Source organism: Gobius niger, assembly GCF_951799975.1.
Source record: "Gobius niger genome assembly, chromosome: 1".
In the NCBI taxonomy this organism is placed as follows: Eukaryota; Metazoa; Chordata; class Actinopteri; order Gobiiformes; family Gobiidae; genus Gobius; species Gobius niger.
Genome location: NC_136852.1, coordinates 15,313,691 through 15,336,763, shown reverse-complemented (window position 1 = coordinate 15,336,763; position 23,073 = coordinate 15,313,691). Strand labels below are relative to the sequence as shown.

Below are 23,073 nucleotides of genomic sequence, written 5' to 3'. Positions count from 1 at the left end.
TCGGCATTGGTCAATTTACATCCCAAAATATCGGCATCGGCCTTAGAAAAACCTACATCGGTCGGCCACTACTTCTTAGGTGCCGTTTTAGTGAAGATTGTGAGCCTAAACCTGATGTAATGAGAGCACAATATATTGTTAAGTTAATGTTATGGAAATAGTGGCTAATGCTTAGTACGTCTACTTTTTGTGGGATTTTAGTCATTGAGCCCCAATTAAACCTTATTTTAGTACTTTTTGACACAGTTTGATGAGGTAATACATTGCTGTCGCTTTTTTAATTGAATGAATTGAATGGAACATAGTGTATCAAAATATTGCAATAATGTGTCCGCCTTACTGTGACTAATTTGGCTTTTATAATGAAGTGTCCATAATGAGTGTCCCCATCAGTGCATTGGTTGCATACAGAAAAAGGACTTTGCTTGTGCTTTCTGAGATAAAAACCTAGCCTTTACCCTCTGGCTGGCCTGCGTGTCAGCCGGCATGTCTGTCTGGCAGCTTGGCATTTCACAGTGATTTGCGAATGTGAATTTTATCAAACATCAATATTCTCTTGAACCTCATCCAAATGGGTATTTCATAGTACTGAACGCTGAAAGCAGTTCTGCAGTCTGTATTGTTTTCACTAGCGATGCCTGACCGCTCTCAGTGCTCCCTCCTCCTTATTATGAAAATTAGATCAGCGCTCCCTTGCACTTGGCACGACGGTCTTTGTAGCAGACGTAACGTTAATACGGCCTCCTAAAAGCCCAGCAACTTGGTTTATTTTAGTACTGAATTAGGGAGCTGTAATAAATCACTCATTTCGATTTATTAACTCCTTCTGAGGACTTGGCATTTAGCCCTTGCGTGATGATCGATTGCATCTCACACGCTCTTTCAACATAAAAACACACTTATCCTTTCTCATGATTATTATTATTATTATTATTATTAGCATTAATCACTATTGGCTATTTTTCTAAGCACTCAATTCAAGATCTCCAGACCTGGCAAAGTTATAATGAGAATGGTAGGCGCCTGGTGGGTTTTCATTAGTCTCATGTGGAGGGGTAATGCAAGGACAAGTGTTAGTCAAAGAGACTTCCAATTAAACACTCAGGTAGTTACAGACATGCTGATTTAGTATTACAGAAAGGAAATGGGGTGGGCTTTTTTTTTAGGATAAAGAGGGAAGATGTGAATTTCAGGACAAGTATTTGATTTGATTTTCCACATTAAGATTAAACTGATGGCTATAATTGATGCATTCTGCCTTTTGTCTTCTCTTCTCTGTTTGTCATGTAGAAATAAGGCATCCTAGCGTAAAACTCAGACATGCAGTTCAAAGTTGTGAGTTCCCATCTGTCCTGCATAGAATATTTAAGAAAACAAAAAAACATAAAAGATTATTGTTTCATTTAGGGGGTTAGATCATGCAAAATCGACTGTTTCTGGACCATGTTGCAATGTTGCTCCCTCGCTAAAAACGAACCTGCTTTAAAAACCTCTTAACCCCCGCCTGAACCAAGCACATTTTCTCCAGTTTGGCTTTACCCAAGTCTAAAAGCAATGAATGGAAATGCAATGAAAAGCTGATGAACCAAAGACAAAAGAAAGGAATGAAAAAAAAGTGTTGAAAAAGCAACAAAAACACGATTATAACGCGACAAGAAAAGTACGAAAACACAACAAGGAAAGAGATTTTAAAAAGACACGACCAAAAAAAACCTAAAAAAAAAAAATCAGTTTTGCAGGTTTTAGCTTTGAAAACAAGGCGTTACACTGGTCAAGAAGCTTTTGGATTTGGGTAAAGCCAAACTAGAAAAAATGCAGTTGGTTAATGTTATGCACTTAGTTTTGAGTAATCCTGTTAATTGTATTGTTTGATGCTTAACAGATTAAAGCAGTACTAAGTAACATGTTAACCTTAACAAATCCTTTGTGTGGTTCCTCTGAGGGTAATACAAGTGTCAATGGGATGATTGGGGGTCTTTCATCTCCCCCTGGTGTCTCTGGCCAGAAAACCACAATTGCAACTTCTCTGCCTCCGGGTCGGAGCCACTAATACACACTGATAGAATCAGGATGAAGTAGGTAACAGGCTAACGGGTAAAGCTAACTACGGGCTAGCGCCACTTAAACAGTATTTACAGCCAAGTTTGAGAAAAAAAAAAAAAAAAGATCTCCATTGTGTGATTGGATGTACAATATCCCTCTCTTTCTTTGTCTTTTCTGTCAGCGTAGCATTTTCTCTCACGAACAATTAATGAGTAAAACATCGCAACATGATACGACACCTGCAGTGGCACTCATGGCCTCTAGGGGCACGAGTTACTTAGTACTGATTTAAATATGGAAGGGTTCTCTCCATTTTCAAAGCTCATAGACCATCACCAGACCTGTTCTGAGCTATTCTGCACTCAAACTGTGCTAGACGCCGCACCATCAATTCGTTAGCATGTTGTCCGTACAAAATCATTTTTTATCATATGTAATTCCCCCTGCTGCCAATGGAGGGCGCTCCAAGCAACAGACGAGATAACGAAAGAAGCAGGTTTACTCATCAAGAGTATTTTCTATAAGTGCTGAGGTGCCTAAAAGCAGTTCATACCAAACAATTATCCATGGTATGTCCCCTTTAAACTGAAACAGGATTAAAGAAACCTATGGTGTAATAAACAGTTACAACCTAGGCTACACATAAGGTTTCCGGTTCATTCTAATTGGCAGCTGGAGGTCGTGCACCAGTGACTGTGTGGCCCTCTTAGCTTGATTGACATGCGACACAAGGTGGTGGTCATATCCCAGGTGCGGAGGCGGCAGTATGTCCTGGCCATATTTTAATCATGTTCTGCGGACCATTGGCGATAAGACATGTAAGGGTGATTATAGGTGCAGGAGGACGTCCTTGTGCAGTGCCCTGGGATTACGGCTCCTCTCTGTTCTAACGGGACATCAGTATTCAGATGACCGCCTCGGCCGGAGTTACAGAGCCACTGGAGAGATTCGGTAAGGCTCTGACACACTGCCTCCTCCGCCGTCGGGGAACTTGAATCAAATGGTCCAGGATCGAGTGTAATCTGTGAACTCATTCTTTCCTGATGACTGCACCGGTGTTAATGGCATCTTGGATGTGACAAGCTCCGCAGACTTCACAAGCGAGTTCAAAATGTTTTTTTCCATTTGTGAGAAGTGATAAAAAAAAATACATATGCTGTTGTTTTTTATGTGTGATTTTAAGACAAAAATAAATAGGTTGTGTTGACTTATAAAGATCCTGCTTGCAACATAATGTAACAATGTGAAAAATGTACCAATGTAGATGATGTAAGGTGAACTTAAAGCTAAGTGACTTATTGACCTTAATAAATCCTTCTCATAGTTCCTCTGGGCGTAATACAAGGATTGATGGGATGATTGGGGGTCTTTCATCTCCCCCTGGTGTCTCCAGCCAGAAAACCGCACTTACAGCTTTCTTCCACCGGGTCGAAGTCACCAATACACACTAATGGAATCACAAAGAAGAAGCTAACAGGCTAATGGGCACAGCTAACTGTGGGCTAGCACCACTTAAACAGCATTTACAGCCAAGTTTGAGTGACAAAAAAAAAGATCTCTATTGTGTAATTGGATGTACAATATCCTTCTCTCCCTTTGTTTTTTGTGTCAGCGTAGTATTTACTCTCACGGACAATTAATGAGTAAAAAAACGTAACATGCTGTGACATCTGCAGTGCCGCTTATGGCCTCTAGGGGCATGAGTTACTTTGTACTGCTTCAAGCTTTGGTAAAAATGCTGTAATTAGTGAAACACACATATTTGTATTTGCTTAGCAGGTCATATTATTGTCATGTCTCAATTGCAATACTTAGAACAGCCCAAAATTGAACAGCCCAAGCAAAAACATATGGCAGTTTTAGGACTTCTTATCTTTAAGTTATAAGCATAAACCTACTGCACCTTGAGATTGATCAGATTTCAACAGATGCTCTTTTTGTGTCAATTCAATTGAACTGCATCTTCAAATCTCACCTTTAAGCATCAGCAAAATACATTGCGGGCCTTGGCAATCTTAAGTAAAAAGCTCTTATGCATTAAATAAATCTTATTTTATTCCAACTTTTATCTTATTATACCAACTTATCTCATGTGACATCTTAACCCAAAATGTAAAAGTGCTTTCTTCTATATATAAATGTATAATCCACATGAGTTGTCACCGAAATAGCTGTCAAATTAATTCTGTGCTTATCACTTCTACAGTTAATTGTCCCCATTGTCTTTTGAAAGCAATTTGTAAAGTTACATAAACATCACAGCTGAAATATAATTACTGCAGTATGTGTTCGTTCATGCGATATAATTTAAACCCATTATTGTTTCCTTGGCTTAAATATGTTTGTGCCGTTCCCTTTTGAGTGGTAAAGTCATATGTTTTAAATCCATCAACTGGTCTCATTTCACAGAAGGTTTGCCTGACATTGTAGGCTGCAGGTGGAGGAATTAGCTGGTTGTAAAATAGTCACGTGTTTACACTTAATCATTTATCTCCATTTCTCGCACTCTGACCTATTATAGTCTCCCAGCCAGTGTATAATTGAGCAACAAACTTCCCGAGCACTTTGCTATTTGACTTATGGACTGCTAGCTAAAGTTGATCTACTGCGTTTGTGCAAAGCTTATATATCGAGGCTCGGTTAGCACATACAACAGGTTTCCGCTAGTGTCCTTTTCTTAATTAGCCTAATGAGCGGGCTTCGAGGGGGGAGAGGGAGCCAGAGCGAGGGGGGAGTGTTGAAGGCTGACATGTTTGTTGCAGCCAATTACCGCACTGTCCTCTCTGTAGTGGAGTTATCTGCTGAAAGGTGGCGATTGGGATCAGTGGGCTGGTGCCTTCTGCAACCTGCCTCACTACACTGTGCTTTTTGCTATTGATTCACTCAGCAGTGGAAGCAAACAGGCAATTCTAGCTTCATTCAATGTTTTTTTCCCCCCGTTTTTTTTTAAATGAAAGTTTTGTTTACCACAAGCCACTCTCTGTATATTTTCATCTTGAGAGACTTTCCGTACATGGAGTTGTGAACGAATGTGGATTGTACAGCGTTTGCCCCCAGGATCACATTGTGCAGACGACTCCTTGCTGTCTGATGTTTGGCTGTGTAAAGCAGTTGAATATTAGTTCTTTCTGTGGAGCCTCGTGCACAACAGAGCTAATTACAATACTGTGATTGTATGATTGTTTGAACACACGCCCACATGCGCGCAATGATGGCAGCAATCTCCAATAAGAATCAGAATTTATTTAATCTTCGGCAGCAAACCAAGGGCTCATTGCAGAAAGTGCACTATAGGGATGCAGGGTGAGTGCTGGACTTTAAAATGTGACTTGCTTTGCAGTAAATACCGTATTGTAGCCTATAAGACTTGCACAGTGAGACTATATGTTTAGTCTGCACTTCCATTTTCTCAAACTGATGACTGTAATGTTTTTGTCAGACCTTTTTATTGCTATTTCGTTCTGCTGCAGGAACTTTAAAACACCCTCCTCATATTTTTGTGATTAGATCTGTTAATAACAGTGCTGAGGGGAGCGTGCATCTATTTTTTATTTGGGCTTTTCATCTCAGTAAAGCACTTTATTAGTGGTACCATAATGAATCACTTGAGATTGCCTTTGGTCCTTTTGGGGAAGTCTTGTTTAAAGGGCATTGGGCCAAGCAGTGCTTAAACAGAAAGTGCCTGTATTGCAAACTCACTGCATTATAGGTCAGGGACATTGAACTATTGCTCCCAAAAGTACACATACCTTTAAGGCTTTGCAGGGTAGATGGTCCACGTTTTCAGCAAACACTGCATTTCTGTGCGGTGTTATATGTAATAATCGTTGACTTTTCTGATGTTCGGTTAAACTTGGTTAAGGCATGACGGTGCTACTCAATACACCCAGTTTTCTTTTATCAAGTCAGTTTAATATATTACATTAATTTATTCATTAGGGAAAAAATGATTGAAAGCATATTATTTGTAGTTTGTGTCTGTATGTGTTTACTGCACCACATCAGTGGGATTTTTTTTATGCAAATTGAGGAGGATCTCAAATTGGTGTCAGGAGTCCATCAGCTTTGCTATTTTTGCTGAAATTTAATTAGAAACATGTCAATTTGCTGTGCTTTTAGTTTAACTTTGGGGATTTCATGGCTTTTCATGATGGATACATGCATGGCTGTCATTATGAGGAGCGCAAGAATAATCACAGGGTAACTGTCTCTAAAATATGTGGCTTGCTGTGGTGAGGTGAAGGTTTTCTCAATTGTTTGTCATCATCTTTAAATGAGGTGTACTTATTTAAAAGTAGTTCCCTGTGCTAAATCAGACTTTCATTCTGAACTAGTTTTAATAATCGCAGCCTGACTCTTGTGCACAGAGCAGCTGCTCAGTGTTCTCTCACTTATGGTGCAAAGACAGCACTAAGAACAGAGTCTGTTGATAATGAATGTGCCGCTGCTCCTCTTCATCTCATGTTGCATAGTTTCATCATCACTGTCCAACAGTGTATTAGATAGGGGGTTTCAGAGGTGCTCTTGACTTGTTCCACCTCTGGAGGTTACCCATCTAAATGCAACACAGTACTTCACAGTGCTATTAAATACTTCTGCGTCTCTGCATTCAAAGGTAATTGTTAGAAATGCTGCCACACTTTCCAGGGGTGAACACAATAATGTACTTATGTTTTGGGGTTTTCTTGAGGCGTCTGGTCATTTTGTGCAATGAAGGTTAAGTGTTGTATAGACGGCACACAGAGGTGGGAGAAGGCTGCCTGGCCATATTGACCCAATGATTCATCTTCCCGTCGCCGATGTTCTTTGATTTGGGCGTAGTATGCTGGGCTTTTGTTGTAAGTGGGCGGACAAGGTGACCTGTGCTGTAGATCAAACTGTTGAACAACTGCTTGGGGACAGGGTCCTGTCCGCCTGACTGGACATCATTTTTCTCCATTTATCCCCATCACACACCTGTAATAGGGTGGTCGTCCACTCAAATGCCCATGGATCCTCAGGGACAGATTCATGTTTTCATCAGGTCACTGGCAGCACAGTGACCACCTCTGATCTGTGGCCGATGCAGCACCTTGCTGTAGATTATTGTTTTAATTAAAGCAGGCACATCTCATCTGTTTGGCGGATATTAGTGACTGATGACCTACTCATTACAGTGTTTGTCATTTAGGCTGTTTTACTGTTAAAGGGACTAGAGGCAAGTTGGCCATTTTATACTCACTACTGCCACCTCAGGTCATATGCATAACTGCACCTTCTATATTAAGCTCGTGCATGACGGCACTTCGGACCCGAATTAGGACCTTTTTGAATGACAGTGCAGGATTTTAGAGGCAGTTGTGGTGAACAGGTCTGGGTTCATTCTACACCGTAGGACATTTCTGGAACATGTAGGGGGAGGAAAATACATAATTTTAACACTTTTAAACTCCTTATAGTCCCTTTAAGCAGCACGTTTCCTCTTCTTATAAACAAAGTAGGAGTTGTATTTGTGCTTCTTGACAATCTGACTGATACAGTATATACAGTAGAGTGAGAATTGAGATTTACACAAATTATTGCTTGCATAAAATAAATTAAATGAAACTCTTGGTTTAACGTCTGAGAAAATGTAGTTACTGTATATTATTAAAGAAATGCAGGATGGTTTGTGATGATTCTTTTTTAAATAAATAGAGACTTTTTAGGTTGAGAAGCTACATACACTAAATACAGCTAAATACACCCAGATCATGCTCAATACATGAGATTTTCAAAGCAGTGGGATGAGGCATAAAAAAAAGTGGAATAGCTGAACCACTGCGGCTCAATGTGATAGTGAACCACAGTCAGTTAATGGTTACTATGAGGAGTGAATCATGCCAGCGTGTGTGGGAGAGGAGTAATACCAGTTCAACTGCCTGAGGGCTATTTAACACACGACTCAAATCATTTTCTCAATCGTCAAAGGGATAGTTAATTAAAAAGATATGTTAACTGCAGTGCTCAACTGACATCCCATTAGACGATGTTCATCCATGCTGTGTGTAGGCACGCAAAGGGGTATAACATTTCCAATGCATTATGCTTGGAAAGTCAAGAAAATTGGAACATTTGATAACTGTGCACAATTCTGACCAACGTGATGCATTACTGGGTTGGAAAGGTTTGGCTAAGCTACTCACTACCTACAATTTTAGCTTGATTCAACCCTCGCTGGTGCAGATGTTGCTGTGACATCGTTCACACCATTAACCAAAGCGTTAATCAACACTTTAAGATAAAACACTATTCTCCTAGTGTCAACTTCATCCACGACGCAGCTTCTTGCTTTTTCATTTGTTGTTTGTCTGGACACCGAGGGAGTGAATGGTACAAACAGAAGCGCAGAAATATAATGGAATGTAAAGGCATGATGTTTGTTTTTGTTGCGGGTGCAATAAATGATTTAAAAGGTTAGACAACAAGAAGTCAGGCCTTGAATACAATGGATATACAGCTCCCCTTTAACCTATGAGTCCTCTTGATGTGACATGGGCATGTGTATGTACATATAGCTGCCACAAATCCTTGATTCCCTGATCAAATACGGCCCGATGTGCGTGGCATGTCCTTGTCAGTGTCTTTTCTCGTCAACAAGGGCTGAGAACAACTTCAAGCTTTTCCACGCCACAAGAATTTTAATCTTTAAGTGTTGCTGGATCACGTTTGGCAAACACACAACTAAAGCACAGCTTATGGCTCAAGATGGCTCAAGGGGTTTGGAGTAAATTTAAAATCTGTCTCCTTTTGCAGCTTTGATAGAATAAGCTTTGATAGAACAACTGTATTTACAAAGCAAATCTGAAACAGAAGGAGTCTGTTTGCATGATTGCCAAAAATGCTTTATTTATACCATGCACTAGTGCTTCACAGTTATCTCCAAACTATTGTTACTGTAGCATTAGATGAAGCAATATTCCTTTCTCAAGAAGACACAATATAGTACTGTGTATCGCAAAATCATTGAGATCTTCTTTTTTCTTCTTCTTCTCTTTATTCTGCACTTTCCAGGCGGATATTGAGTCGTGGCAAAAAGTATCGATACAAATGCCAAGTGAGATTAGATCATTCTTTTGTTACTCAAAGCAAGGTCTCGCTCTCTTGAAGGGGTGGACAGGTAAGAACAGCTTGGTGTCCGTAGTGCGTGATGTGAAGTTTTCCAGTCCAGCTGCTGTATTCTGTCCATCAGCTCCTTTTGCTGGTTAGAGAATGGGGTGGGAGTGACCGCACCTCCCCACAGACAGGCAGCAGCAGCAGCCTTCATTAATCCTCACACTCGAGCCAATAATCTTTTATTTATTTGCAAATTAGTGCAGAACCCTGGGAGATGTAACCACACATGATGAAGCCAACTATCAGTGAGGGAGGGGGGAGGAGATTGAACGCTCCCTACCTTTCTGCTTCTCTGTGACACCGCCTGAGTTATCCCCAGGGGGCGCATTAAAAAGGCTAATTCTCATATTGACGTGAGTGCACATTTTCCAGCCAAATATTTGTTTTGATGTGCAATGCTTCATGGGTAGCCTATGTGTTGCCGCGGGCGAGAGTTTAGCTGCCGACCCCCCGCTGCTCCGATATTGATGTCTGATCGCAGGGTGCCTCGTGCTAAACACAGGGATGGATTTTTTTTTTTTTTAAAGAAAGGCAATTAATTTGTTTTTCTCATGTCGAGCTCAAACTGAAAAGAAGACTGTGACGCCGTGCATCAGAGTATTTAAGCATGAGCCAGCTGTCTTTGCGTATATAGAGCAGAATGTAGATCGGGAGCCTGTGGTGACACATTCTGTTGTGGCGCATTGTTACACAAGCGGCGTATGAAACAGTGACGAGAAACATACAGCTCACTCACTGTCAAAGCATGACATTATGTTCATGGGAGCGTGAAAGGATGCTCTCTTCAGCGCTAAAGCCCTCGTGAACCCGATACAGCATCATACATGACAGTTAGAGTAAACATCTCCCTCCATAAAGATTTATCTTGTGTAAAACATGTTCTGAACTGCATGTATCTTTTCATTGAAAAATCACAAGAATGAGTCTGCTTAAACTAATACCACCCAAACATTTACATTTTATCAATCATATTTTTACTGGCCATAACATGTAAACATTCACAGGAGACCGTGGAATAAGTGAGGACACCCCCTGAATCTCGCTGAACTGCTGCACTTTTGATCTGTCTGGTTTTTCCTGCAAAATATCTTGATAAACTTGTGAATTCATTTTTACGTTGATGATAGACATTCAGAACAGCGTGGAATAAGTAAGTGAGCCATTGTATTAAATAGATGTTTTTTGGCAGCAATAACGTTTCCTGTAGTCGCAGAATGGACGTGCACAACGATCAGGATGAATCTTGGACCATACCTCTGCTGCAGTTCAGCCAGATTCCCGGGTTCACTTACTTATTCCTCCCTCTCCTGTGAATGTTATGGCCAATAAAAATATGATGAAATGTAGATGTTTGAGTTGTATTAGTTTAAGCAGACACTGTTTACTCATTCTTTATGACCCCTTTAGGCAGCAATGTGAGGAATTCCAAATGGTGTACTCACTTTTTCCTCCCACTGTAGATACCTCTAAAACAGTAGTCCATTTTTTCACTGAATCCAACACCCCCCTCACAAATACAAATACTTTGGTGTCCCTTGATTCAAAACTATCATTCATATTTCACATCAATAATTGGATAAAATGCAACCTCAGTAACGTCAGACATGTTCATCCTTACATTTCTAGTGGCTAAAATGTTCAAGTATTCTGTTCTGATTCACATAACGTCAACCCATGTGGTCACTGGCCTCAGCTCCGTCATTAAAACCACTGCAATAACTCTAATTAAATTTTAGAAAAAGACACAAATTACTCAGCTGGGGGGAAAAAACTGTTAGATATTCTATGCAGGATCTATAAAGTTATCAATGGACTATCATCTCAAACGGTTCATCAACATCCCCTCAACCATCCCATGGCAGAACCACAGGGGCGACCAGAGGGGACGGTGCCATCCCCCTCAGGAAAAGCTCTGACCTCATACCACACATTTGCAATACATTAATGGCTCATTAACAGTCAGAGCTGTGAGTGCTGAGCACACTCAGACTGCCCCCTGCTGGCCTCTTGCCCTGTGAGTGCCTCTGTCTCTGTTCAAGGTCTGAACGAGGTTAAATGTGTCTGTGGGTCTGAATGAAGTAATGCATTATTTACAGAAATAGTCATTAATTTGCACTTTCCCTGATATGAATTAATAGACTTAATAATTATACATCTTTCAGGCATCTCTCAAATGTTAATGTTTTCAGGTCATTTCCAAAATATGCACTGTGAACTGAATTGTGGGCGACGGTGGTGCAGTTGGTAGAGTGGGTCGTTTCATGATTGGAGGTCTGGGGGTACGAATCCCAGCTCCTGAAGGTGCCCACTGTTCTTGGGCAAGACACTTCACCCACCTTGTCTCCAGTTTCAGGTGTATGAATGAGAGAGTGAATGGGTGACTGGTTCCTTGTTGTAAAGCGCTTTGGGCCTAGAAAAGCGCTATAAAAGCTGAGACCAATTATGATCTTTCTTTTTTTTTAAATCTTAAAACATTCATCAAATGTAAAAAAAATCACAATATGACAATTTCTCCAAACTGGGACATCATCACAGGGATCTAATTTGATATATATATATATATATCCGCTCCAAAATAGTCTTTCGCCATCTTCTGGGAAGTAGCAGTTCATCTCTTTTAGTCTCCAGTGAACGTCCATTAGCCAGAATGTGGGGGCTCTTGGTGCCTCTTCAGTGTTTCAGGAAAAGAAATGAAGGTTCATATTGCATTCTTCTCACAAATGTTTATGCTTCTGAAGTTGTTCAAAATGTGCACTGTCTTCATCTTATACAGGAGTGGCTAATCTAATTGCGATCAAAAATATTTGCAACGTTCTTCCAATATGGTGCAGTGTGGACAGTGGCACAGGCTCCTGATGAGCTTTGGCGCTCAGTCGGTGTGTAATGGCTCCCGTCGGTGAATCAGTGTGTCCTGCTAACGTGATTCATTAAGGAGCTCTCTTGTCCATACACAACCACTGGCTGTCATGATGATTAGAGAAAAAAACGCTTGTGATGATCTGGAGAGTCATGTGAAGTCATTTACCAGAGAGTGGTGGCAATGAGAGTAAGACGTGCACCGAGCTACATTAGAACAAGGGGATCGATAAAACTTAATGATCTTTGACTGACTCACATTTACCTGGCATTTAGGACCTGTCATGACGTTATGAACACATCCGCGCTCTAACGGTGTGTAATATCCCCCACCATTGAGGATTTTTTCTTTTGTCAACAACTATAATTGAAAATGCAATTATAAGATCTCTGCTATTGATATTGTATACAGAAAGAAAATAAGATAATACTTTATTGATCTCACATTTGATCACGGTGGTCTCTAGAACACTCCAGATGAATTGTTTTGTAGGTTTTCAGGTGGTCAGCAGTGAGAACCTTCCAAACAATTGATCCTGGAGCGTCTGAGAGACCCCCGTGACAGAAAGTAAAAGCGCCATGTTGTAGTATAACACTGCTGGTTTTGTCATTTTCTTCCTCGCAGGTTTGATAATTGTTGCTTTGATAATTATTGCTTTGATAATTGTGCTTCTCGTGAGCTTGTGTTTTTGTAAGTGTCACCATGTGGGAGCTGTCCACCATCCCTCACTGACCAGTTTCTCCTTTCTCTCTGCTTTGTGACGAGGATACTAGAGGCCGCCATTGCTCCGCCATTGCTCCGCCATTGCTGTTGTACCTCCATAGTCCCCCATTGGAAAGCATTGATCTTTAGACACGTTAAAAACAACTTTAGAGCCTGGTGCCTAATTTTTGGGAACTTGATACAGCTAGATATTCCTCCTGTGATAACACTGGGTTAGGACTGTTAGCATTGGAGCTGCGCGAACTACACATCACACAAAGGCAGAGTCTACAGTGAAGATCCCGCTCTTATGCCCTTTTAGGAACATGCTTCATCAGAGCTGGAGAGGAGGAGTCTGTAAATCCGCCGCGATTTCCGCCTCAAACGTGGTCATTGTGGTAAACGGGGAGGAGTGAGGAGGACCTGTCTATTTATATATACAGTCTATGATTGAGGCATTGTCATGGCGGCGTAGTGTGTAGTGTTAATTAAAGGGTGAATCATGATATCACATCATATCGTGATAACATAGATTCGTACAGTACACATTTTTTTTGTAATTGTAAATAATTATTAAGAGCCACAAACTCTAGTTGTGGCTCAGTGGTTCAGACTCCTGGGTGATGTCTACAGTGTGTGTGGAGGCGTCGGACTGTCTTTTCTTAGGTTGAATAAATCTCATAACTTTTTTGAAGACTCCATTGCATTTATTCAGCTCTCAGATGCTACGGCTTGCTTTCTCTAACAGCTAAAACAAATCGCTGCAGTTTATAATGACACTGTAGGAAATTGTAATGGCAAGAGGTGCGTTAATTCATAATTGCAGATTAGGAAATGCGCCACTGTCCATCATTGCATCACTCCATTACACACGTTTCTCAGAGCTCTTATTGACCCACACTGCATTGTATTGGTGGATATAGACTGGAGCATGTGAAGGCGGCCCTCACATCAGATGACATGAGCCTTATCAAGATGAATGCTCTCAAGGGTAAGTGTCATGTTCTGAGCGTCTGAGTTTTCAGAGCTGTCACATGATCAAATCCATCTCCTCTCCACTCTGTCACAAATGTGGCGCCTTCCTGTTGGACATATGCTCTTTGAGCCCTGCTTTGCATTGATAGGGTCATTCACGTGTGAGATGTCTGCCATATGAATGCATCTCCTTCAGTCACGCTGCTGTGTAAAGGCTCTATGGTATATAACAATTTTCTGACATGTGTCAAACCTGTATGTCAAGCGCAACCTGAACCTGAACGCTTATAGTAATTCATGTTTATACCACATTCACTTCATATGAAATAATTTGATTCAAAACTACATTTGGGAATTTGACTATTTACAATGGAAATAAGAATACACGTAATTTAGTCACAGAGGGCGCAGTTCCTTATTGCCCATGGAGAAGTTGTTGTTCTTTGACTTGACTTCAGAAATAAAAGATGGCTGATGGAGCAACATGGTCGTTTTACCGTGCTGCGATGGTCAATAATGTTGCACGCGCAAAACCATCCTCAGTGTCAGTAATTTATAGAAGAAGTTGCATTAAGAACCAAGAAAACAGTATCCTTCCATCATGACCTGTTGAGCTGTGACTATGCAACAGGGGTAGGCAAGTTTACTGGAGGGCTGATTTTCTTAATCAAAAGACCAGGGGCCGGACCCTCCAAACTCAAGCACCACTTAAATGTGTGTTCTGCTAAGAAATTTTATAGGAATTGACAGTATTTTTCACATTTCCAGAGTACTTAGGCATTTGATCTCTGACCTGTGTAATAATATTCCTCAAAATCCCCCTCCTGGAACCGCCACATGGTGGAAGGGTTTGAGCGCCCGAATGATCCTGTGAGCACTGTTGTCGGGGGCTTCGTGCCCCTGGAAGTGTCTCCCAGGTCCTAGTTGATGGGTCAGACAAAGAGCGCTTCAGAAGCCTCTTCTGACAGACCAACAGACCCGGTTTGAATCGTGAGGTCGTCCTTCCGTGGGCCCACCACCTGCAGGAGGAGCCATATAGGCTGGTGCAATGTGATGTGGGCAGGTCCAACAGCGGGAAAGTGGAAGAAAATGGATGGATGGATGGATGGATGGATATACCTCAAAATCATCTTGAGGTACAGAGGTTCCCTCAAGATGATTGAGGCTCTCCATCATTGGATGGAGAGCCGATTTTGGCCTCCGATGTTGTTAACCTCTTAACCCCCACCTGAACCGATCACATTTTCTCCAGTTTGGCTTTACCCATATCTAAAAGCTTCTCGGAAAAAAACAATGATGTAGACCCAACAAAGAAGCGTAAAAAAGTAACAAAGTGACAAAAACTCAACAAAAAAGTAACAAAAATGCAGCGACAATTATATTTCTAATGAGGTGTTACACTGGCCTATAGCCAAAGAGGAGACTTTAGGCGGGTGGTAAGAGGTTAAATATGTAGGCTAACTACAGTATGTAATGTAACTTAGATCTATCCATACTTATACTTGTTGCTAATCACTGCTTGCTTTAATACTTCCACTTCCCATTTGTTGCTCGACTGCCAGCTCACAGCGGCTGAGTCATCGGATGCGACTATTGCACTAGTTTGACTGGGACATGATCCGGCCACATTCACAGTGGCCTGACCTTCTTTGCTGCGGCTGATTGAGTCATTTAAACTTCCCACCACTGAGGCAGACACGCTGCCAGCAGCACCCACAGTCTCCATCAGAAACCACACTGACTGCACTTCCACCTTTAGCCTCTCCAATGGCTCTCCCTCCAAGCTCATTAAGAGAAGTTCTACAGGGCTCGCCAAATGATCGTTATTGTAATATTAGGCTATGCTAGATCCACTTAGCAAGGAAATGCATCGCAAAACCACCAACATCGTCCACCTGACCGTTTAAGAACAGCCTACAGAACAAAGGCATGGCAACTTTGAAATATGCAAATGTTTTAATTGTCATGGTCCTAATTTAGCTCCATTTTAGCCTTGTTTTTACAGTTTTAGCTTGAATTCAAGGGAACATACTGAATCGTTTCGAAATGGTTTAGTAACATACAGTAGAATAATATTATTCTTATCAAACATTCAACTTTCTTTTTGCATCGTGCTGCCTTAGTTTAAAGATCAGTGTTATGTTCTTTGTCTTTGTCCATGTACATAATGCACTATGTACTTTTTGTCTTTCCTTCACTGCCAAAATTCTGTTTTGGCTTATGTCTAATATCTCGGTTGTTCTCTGTAAATCTTCTGTAAATCTTTGGAATTACAGGGACTATATAACCAGACAACAGGCAAAAACTCTACACAAATTAACTACCGTCAGTTGAATCGGCAATATGCCTCAAAATGGCCGGTTCGTGGACCCATTGTCTCACAACAATAAGGTTCAACATTTGTAGATTTCTTTCTAAAACCGTGACCCTTTGGCCATGGGCTCTCTAATGGAGGTTGAAAGATGGAATGTCAACAGTACATTTTCGTGTTCCTGGGTAACACATCAACTTCAACAAGTCAAATAAGTTTGAACAAATATGAAATAAGGCCCGGATTTACAGGGGCGCCAAGACGTGGATAGCAACCTCATTCTGAAATGTTTGCACCCTCAGTTTTAGTTGCATCCCGATGTATATGAGGACGAGGATCTCGATTCTGCACCCTTTGAAACTCTGACATACCCTCAGTCAGTTTGCTCTGGCGCCAACGCTGCTTGAAGCTATCACAAGCACCAACAACATTTTACACATGGGGGATTCGAGTGCTCATTTTGGATAGTTTGGGAACTCATATGTAGCCATGACAACAGATTAACGCCTGCCACGAACACAACCCGTCACGAAGGACATAAAATTGCTGAAAAGAAGTGCTATACGCCGAGATTGGTTTGATTTGACAAGAATTGCTGTGAATAAAAAAACGACTTCTCTATCTATCAGGCGCAAGATAAACGAGCCTGTTTCACTTTTTAATAGCCACTTCAACGTTCCTCTATCACCGAAATGAGTCCAGCTGACATTTTCTCCTAAATCCCTCTTTGCACTGAACATGGACTTATTTTCACCAAGGGATTCCGGCCCGTGACTGCCGTGTGCACGGTGGAGCAGCTACCTGGAGGATGGTGACAAAGGCATGTTGATCTGAATGAAAAGCTGAGGATTTACATAAGGAAACCCATCACAGTGTCATTTGATGTGTGTTTGCTGTGTTCCGAGCGCTGTTTTCACCCCTTTCAATGTGCTCATCCCATTCCACTGGCATTAAATATATTTACAAGAATTACAAGAAAAATCCCACTGGGCCTTTGTGATAGGATGCAACAGCAGAGCTAAAATGCCTTGCGAAGTAAATGTATTCATGAGAAAAATGGTTGTCAGCCTTTTTCCTTATTAAACTTAATTCCATTTCAAAATTCCAGTCGCTCCCAGAGACGGTTTATAACAATGATAATTTTGCCTGACCCTGGTTTTTATGTCGCGTATGGACTCTGGACTCTGGCCAAGGACAAGAATATTGTTTTATGATATGTAAAACCGCAAAGTGACACAGGTTTTATGCAAATGTTATGAAGATATAATTTCTTTACGGGTCACCGGGGCAAACCTGTAACCGCGAGTTTTGGCAGGTTTTTACACAGCCTGCCCTTCAGACACAAACGTCAACTTACTTATTGTCCTCTTTCACCACTGTGCGCGTAAATCACCTCTATCTCGGCCATGTTGCAAGATTTAAATCCAGGTTTTCACAACGACAGACAGTTCAAGAAAACATTGCAACCAAATAGATAACAGATATAATTTACTTAAGGCTAACTCTCTGCCCCATCCTTTTAGAGACAATTTAGAGATTTTCATAAAATAAAAAGAAGATAAGTAAATCACAATAAGAACATATCTTTCCACTTAGCTCTCCAGTCAACCTATTAGTTTAAGCCTTTTGGTGCTCACATTGTTCTGTAATTCCCCTGAGCTGCAATTAAAATTATTTGGTGCAGTGAAGCTACTTGACTATTTTATAATCTTTTCAAATATCACCTGTTGGTAAGCAAGGTCCTGGTGCTCAAAACAAAAACTCTATTTCTGCTACACCATGAATGGAAATAAACTTAGAAATGGTACTTGATCCAAACAGCTATTTTTTGCAATGAATTGTGGAGGAGAGTGTTCTTTGATCAGTGTTACATAAGCTGCCCTTTGTTGTTGAGCTGTACAGGTGGGTTTTCTTTTATAGACATCAGTGTAAGTGCTGTTTAATAAATCTTAGTTTTGACCTATGTGCTCTCAGAGAAATGGCTGTGACTGTGTCCTTAGTTGATAATATTAATGAAAAGGAAAGAGATGGTGATTGAAATGTTGTAAAGTACAAAGTTTGACAGTGCATTCACACAGGGCAGGGTGAGCTATAGACATGATGTTCATATTATTAGTATTGACTCCATAACGATCGGTCAAAAGTATTTCGGTCTGTTCTTATTGATAGTTGCACTGACATATCAGTCCCTGCATCTTAAGCTCTGGACACTTGGACTCCTCTCCAGAGAGGCCTGAAAACTCTGCCCAGAATGTGCCTCATGAGTTCTGTTTGAACAGAAGCAAAGGTCAATAATAGTAGTCAATAATATTTTTGTTAATGTATTCTCGACCGCCAAGATCAAAATGACACCAATTAAATATTTTAGTTGAGCTTAATGATTTGCAACAGGCCATGGTTTTATACTCAGATTATTTTTTTTTCTAATTAATAAAGAACAAAGTCATAAGTTTGAGCTGAAGATCTCTTGAAATGTAGCCTGTCCAATATTCTTGTTCTTCAACTTTGTGAGTGTATGAGCCTCATTCATGGGCCCTGTGACAGCGAGATTAATGTACAGTGGTGTCAGCAGCGGCCTGTGAAAAGAGTATATTTAACAAACAGCCTGTCACACAGCTGTCTGTGCCACTGTACCAGACACTACACCAACTACAGTTTTACAGAGCTGCACTCCTGTTTCACAGGAATACTTTGCAGTTATTAGGAGCGGTTAGTTCTCAGTTTCATCTCCTCCAGGCATAAAGCTACATGCAAGTTTAATGAAAGCACACTGAAACTGTGGTGCACATTTTGAGTCTCGATCTCAGAGGTTTTTCCAAGCCCTTAATCATCATTCCAAACTCTCCTAAAGTCATTTTTCAAACACAGTCACTTTCTCTGTACTTTGAACACTGTACACTGTTAACTTAACACAAGCACATGCCCTTTTGAAGCCAACTTGCTTAATTTAAATGCTTCAATAGCACATTTGTATGGTTTAAAAGACACAGTGTGACTCCTTGATGATGTTGAGCGCGGTAATCAGTTCTTGTTATTTTCACTATTTGACATTACTCAGACTCATTGAGTGAGGGGCCCACATGCACACTTCTCTTTTTACTCTCATTAACCACATACCTGGGGTGCTTGGCCACAGTAATGATGCTTGACTCTGGCTCCCACTGACTACCTTCCAGTGTCAACCATCAATCTGCTCAATGATTGCAGCAGTGCACTGGGCTGTTTAGAGTAGGGCTGAACTGAAAGCAAAATATGATTTCTTAGTAATAAATCTGTGGCGTGGTGCGAACATATAGCTTTAACTGTTTATTACAGAAATGTTCCGGCTCTATGTTATTGTTAGAGTCATTTGCTGAACTTTGAATGTCCACCATAACCTCTAAATCACTAACAACTGCCTCTGTAAATATAGTTCTCTCCATAAGCAGGCTGGGTTATTGCAACTCTTTTCTTCAAAGGGGAAGCTATCATTCATCTTAGTCTCAGACTGGCTTCATTCCAGTGCCGGCTCCAGAACAAGCTGACTTACGGGGCATCAGAGTTTTAACAAACATTTTGAAATGAGGTTGCTATGCACCCTTTTGCACCCCTATAGATCTGGGCCTGTTTCATTCAAATGTGCTGTCACTGCTCTACCCAGTTCAAAGACTCGCTGTTCTCCTGCGACTCTAGTAACGCACTGTGGTCTATAATGTCTGGACTTGTGATCATGGCTTCAAGGTGCACTGGGTGCAAGGTTACATGCTTTAATGTTTAATTGTGGCATTGTTTCACTAAGCTTCTGCAAAGCCAAAAGATTTATTTCCATCCAGTGTTGCATTCATTTTCTACCAAGATCTCGCATTGTTGATGGGAGAATGTGACCACTGTGCAAAACCTTCTCTGGCACATCCCAAAGATTCTCTATGGGGTTAAGATCCGGACACTGTGGCGGCCAATACATATGTGAAAATGATGTCTCAGGCTCCCTGAACCTGGCATTGTCATCTTGGAATATACCGTCAGGGAAGAAGAAATCCATTGATGTAATAACCTGGTCATTCAGGATGTTCAGATCGTCAGCTGATCTCATTCTTTGGGCTCATAGTGTTGCTGAACCTGGACCTGGACAGCAACCCCAGATCAGGGGCCTCATTTATCAAGCTTGCTGCGCACAAAATGAGGCCAAAACTTTGCGTAGCCGCTCCTCTGCGCCAAAGTTGGTATTTATAGAAAACAAACTGAACGTGAAACATTGCGCTCCTCCATGCAAACTAAATAGCTGCCGTACGAGGTACGCACTTTTCAGAAACACTGCTGAGAGACGGGAGAGCAGAGACATGACTTGTTTGAGGAAGTCAGGTTTGGTTTGGTTTGGTTTGAAATGGTTTGAATTTACTTTCTTCAGCAATGACAAAGATTAGAATGAAATAAGCAACTTATCAGGATGTTTGTGAATATTGGTGCGCACATACGTGCACGCTCGTACCCGTGCACGTATGCGCACTGGCGCTAAAGCCTTTAACGGGAAGCAGGAATGACCCCGCTGTCCTGTGCATTGAGTCATCTCTGGACATAAGTCTGACCAACTGGGTTTATGTCCAAAGCTCGGGTCACATGACCTTCAGACGAGGCCGTCTTTACGCAGTGCGCACCGGCACCGCGGCTCCACTGCGCGCGCCGTCCTGAGACACCACCGGACACTGACCTCTCCTCACTCACTCCACCCGGACACTGACCTCTCCTCACTCACACCACCCGGACACTGACCTCTCCTCACTCACACCACCCGGACACTGACCTCTCCTCACTCACACCACCCGGACTGAACCGCTGCTTCATCCTACACAGAACATGACCTAATGTACAGCGCGTGCTGCTTGGAGTTTGGAGTTTGACTGAAATGCTCCACAGTTTATCGTGTTTTATTGGCATATCCAAATCTTGCTATTGGCAAATCTAGCCGACACTTAAGGCTCTTCTTTACGTTGTAAACATGTGTTTTGAAAAGTTTTATTGATATTTATATGTAGAAAGATGCCAATACATGTGATCAGAGAAGCAGAGTTCACTCTTCAATAAATCTCCTCGAGCCCGTGTCGTCTCTGCCCGAGCTGCGGCAGCATCAGCCCCTCCTTCTCTGCACCTCGCCTTCGGTAAAACCCACTCATTATCGCCTCATGTTTAGGGAAATCTCATTCATAAGTCACTTTGCATTGCCTTTTATGGTCAAATGGAGGCGGGCAGAGGGCGTGGCGTGAGGTCCGCAGCTTTCTGCTCCAGGTGGAATCAGCGAAGGAAAGATTGCGGTCAGGTGTGCGTTTCGGCGCATACGCAGGGTTTTATAGATCGGAAATAAACTTTGCGTATGAATTTTTTTGTTACTTTCCTACGCACTTTCAAAGTCAGAGTCTCAGACAGATTCGGACAGATTGTAGTAGATTGTAGAGTAGTTTGGATTATTTCACACATTTGTAAATTATTTGTTTCTAACCTGATTATGTGTTAAAAGTAGAGCCACACAGTAATTGATCGGCATATGCTAAAGTAAAGCAAAATTATAAACCAAACACTGATCTTCTGTCGAGATAAATTTGTGGAGGCCTTTCAGCATAAGCCACAGTCCACAAACCAAGCCGCTGCACTCCTCTCTGTGAAAGTGTGGTGAAGATCCATCACCCAAATGAGTTTGTTAACAAATGCTGATAGCGTAAGCTTGTGGCAATAAACAAGTGCAAATGAAGAGTGGCCACAAAGACCCCGTACTTTTTAATCACCTCATCATTCTGCCCACAGTCCACTTATTCATGTGGTCACAATAGGCTTGTCAGGATAACACATCTGAAGTGTGAAAAGTTGCTGCGGAAAATAACAGTATGTAAACGATAATATTGAAGACCATTATACTAATAGTGTTACCATGGCTACTTGACCCAGTAAGAGCTTTTTAAAATGGTCATATCTTAAATGTAACACACATGCAGTAGTTCATAAACGGATGATAAATACTTTTTGAAATAGTTTGGTAGTACTTACACCTCAATAATGTGCTTGTTAACCTCTTAACCCCCGCCTTCAGGTGTGTTTTCTCCAGTTTAGCTTTACCCAAATCTAAAAGGTTAGACTTTGGATTGACTCTTGACCCACCCAATATTTTAACAAACGTTATTTTCTTGGTTGTATGTAGGGGGATGTAACACTGTTTAAAGATGTGATACAACCCACCCCTGTCAGCCATTGTTTAGCTAGCTGTATTAGCATAATGCTTTGAAATTAGCAGAGGAAATGTGCATCACATTTTGCCTGAGAAACTACAATTTAATCTAATGTAAGAGTGTCTAATGTGTCATATGGTTTATGTGTGATAGTATAAGCACTAAACTAAATATAGTCTTGGTCAAACAATGTACTTTCTTACCTCAAAATCATTTGTTTTGCTATAGAATCTGCATGTCTCCAGCCTTGACAACCACCATGTGGGATCAAGGAGGAAGTGGGTAAACACTGATATGATCATTTGACTCCTATCTTATCCCTGATTGGTTACAACTCTCCCCATGTTACAATCATACCAGGTCTCCCCTACAAACAGTCATTGAACCCAAAATTGTTACAGTGGGGGTGCTACCCTATGCTTTTTTATATTTGGTGATCATTTCAAACACATAATTATTTCACTTTTTGTTTTTGTCAGAAATTGATCTAAAATTGGCTTATTCAAAGTTGGCTCCACATCTGTCTGATCTGCGTTGCAAATTCCCCCTGTCCCTTTAAGACACTCCTCCTCTTCCTCTATCAAAACAAACTCCCCCAGGCTGCCTCTGGCTCGTGAATGTAGTTTTGCTGTGTTTGCTGTGAAATCCCCGCACTGATGTCAGAAGAAGCTGCAGTGGGTTTTGTGTTGTGGTGGATGTTTTCGCCCCTTGCTGCTCTGCTGAAGAGGGGTGAGCTGTGCTAGCTTGGGCCAGGAAGCTAGCAGGAGTTTAAGCTAGGAGGAGTTTAAGTTGTCAAGACCTTAAAAAGTATCCATTTAAGCATTCTCCTCGTACCTTTAGATGCAATGTGGTAGAAA

The 23,073-nt window shown here is 41.3% G+C and overlaps 1 protein-coding gene across 3 annotated transcripts in view; it reads left to right on the top strand.

Moving 5' to 3' along the window:
* Positions 1 to 23,073, top strand: part of grik4 (glutamate receptor, ionotropic, kainate 4) — a 245,855-nt gene that overhangs the window by 5,782 nt on the left and 217,000 nt on the right. The window lies entirely within an intron of this gene.